Genomic DNA, 2,700 nt, shown 5'->3' with positions numbered 1-2,700 from the left:
TGTGTGTGTGTGTGTGTGTGTGTGTGTGTAACTTGGACTCTTGTGTGTGTGTGTGTGTGTAACCTGGACTCTTGTAACCTGGACTTGTGTGTGTGTGTGTGTGTGTGTGTGTGTGTGTGATACCTGGCTCCAGAAATGACTCAGTTCTTGCTGCTCTTCCTGAAGATCCAAACTAGGTATGGAGCAGCCATGATGGTGTGTTAGCAGCTTTCTTCCCCAGCATGTCCAGTGTGAACCTGCACATGTGAGCAGGAGCTGTCTCATTAGGTTCCATTCCCACATTCCTTCTTTTATGCAATACTGGCCTCAAAGCCCAAGGCTGATCATGCTGGCAACTTGGATGTGCTGAACGAAACCACAATGTGCTTTTCTGCTCTCTCTTGCTTCTTTCAGCAGAGTTTGAGATTTTTATTATACTATTTTAGTATAGACTCAAGCAGGAGGGTTAGAAGAAAGAGAAATTCAGAAAAAAAAAAAGACATAAAAAGCGCTTATCCGTGGACTTCTCAAAGATGAGTTGTGATTTTTTTTTTCTTCCAGGGTTGGGGGTGGAGATGGGGTGGTCAGGTCTCCCCTCTTTTTCTGCTCAGACTCAGTTATCATCCCGTCTCAGCTCTCCAAGTGCTGGGACCACAGGGACAGATGAAAGATTTTAAAGGATTTTCACTGTGGTGGTGTGGGTTGTGCTGGGATCCAAAGGCCTCTTCCTTGGGGACTGTACCTCTCTAATAGTTTAGTGAGAGTGCCTTTTAAATGCCTCCTCCCCTCCCCCAACTGCTTCTACTGTTTTGAGGTTCAAACTCAGGAATTTTCACATGCAAGACAAGTGTTTACCATTGGACTAAGCCTCAACTCCCACCTTCCCACACTGCAAAGTATATTCTGTAAGTAGTACAAAGCCAGAGTTCCTCAGCTAATAAAGAGCAGCTAGAGAGAGCTCAGGGGTTAAGAGCACTCGCTGCTCTCACAGAGGACACAGGTTCAGTTCACAGTATTCCCAGAGCAGCTCACAGCCATCTGTAACTACAGCTCCAGGGAACCAATCCCTCGGGCTTCTGCAGACATGTGCACTCATGTTCATCTACATGTAATTTATAAAAATAATAAAAACACCTTTTAAAACTTTGTGGGTTTTTTTGTTTGTTTTTGAGAACAGGGTCTCACCATGTAGCCTGAAATTCACTCTGTAGAGCAGGCTGGCCTCAGACTCACAGAGATCCACATGCCCCTGGTTACCTGATGCTGGGATCAAATGTGTGACTCATAAAAACAAATCTTTGTATTGGGGACTTTTTGGATAGCATTGGAAATGTAATTGAGGAAATTACCTAATTAAAAAAAAAAAAAAACAAATCTTAAAAAAATAAATTTTCAGCCGGGCGTGGTGGCACACGCCTTTAATCCCCACACTCGGGAGGCAGAGGCAGGCGGATTTCTGAGTTCGAGGCCAGCCTGGTCTACAGAGTGAGTTCCAGGACAACCAGGGCTATTACAGAGAAACCCTGTCTCGGAAAAACCTAAATAAATAAATAAATAAATAAATAAATAAATAAATTTTGAAATATATATTTTAGATTTTTTTTATTTTTTGGGGTTTTTTTTGTTTTTGTTTTTTTGAGACAAGGTTTCTCTGTGCAGTCCTGGCTGTACTGGAACTCACTCTGTAGACCAGGTTGGCCTTGAACTCAGAAATCCACTGCCTCTGCCTCCTAAGTGCTGGGATTACAGGCATGCACCACCACTGCCCGGCCTATATTTTGGATTTTTAAATTCTTTTTAAAGATTTATTTATTTTATGTGAGTACACTGTAGCTGTACAGATAGTTGTGAGCCATCATGTGGTTTCTGAGAATTGAATTTAGGACCTCTGCTTCCTCTGGCCCTGCTCACTCCAGCCCTGCTCGCTCTTGTCCAAAGATTTCTTATTATATCAAAGTACACTGTAGCTGTCTTCAGACACACCATTAGAGGGTGTCAGATCTCATTATGGATGGTTGTGAGCCACCATGTGGTTGCTGGGATTTGAACTCAGGATCTTGGAAAGAGCAGTCAGTGTTCTTAACCACTGAGCCATCTCACCAGCCCAGATTCTTTTTTTTTCCCGCCCCATCCCCGCCCAGATTCTTAAATTTTATTTCATGTGAATGAGTATTATTAGTGTTTTGACTCTGTGTATTTCTGTGTACCATTTGTGTGCCTGGTGGCACCTGGGGAGAAAATATGGTGTTAAATACCTTAGAACTGAAGTTATAGATGGTTGTGGGTTGCCATGCAAGTGCTGAGAACTGAACCCAGGTTGTCTGTCAGGTGCTCTTATCCTTTGAGTCCCAATAGGCTGAGATTATCTAACACCTCTGGTGAAAATGATTCCTCAGTTCAGAACTTGTAATAATTGTTCTATTATATTAGTTATGAATGCTAATCTCCTCTGTACCTAATTTACAACCTAGTCATAATAAGTTCGTGCTTTAGTTTCTTTTCCTCTTACTAGGATAAAATACTCTGATCAAAGCAACTGAAAGGAGAAAGGGTTTATGGTAGCTCAAAGTTCAAGGCATAGATTGCATCACCATTGTGGGAACAGAGCAGGAGCTTGAAGCAGCTATTTAAATTACATACAGAGTCAGAAGAAAACAGTAGATTAGTACTCAGCTTGATTCCTCTACTCTTACATAGCCCAGGGTCCCTGAATAGAGAATG

This window comes from Mus caroli, chromosome 3, assembly GCF_900094665.2.
Source record: "Mus caroli chromosome 3, CAROLI_EIJ_v1.1, whole genome shotgun sequence".
NCBI classification, from domain to species: Eukaryota; Metazoa; Chordata; class Mammalia; order Rodentia; family Muridae; genus Mus; species Mus caroli.
This window is presented reverse-complemented; position numbering follows the sequence as displayed.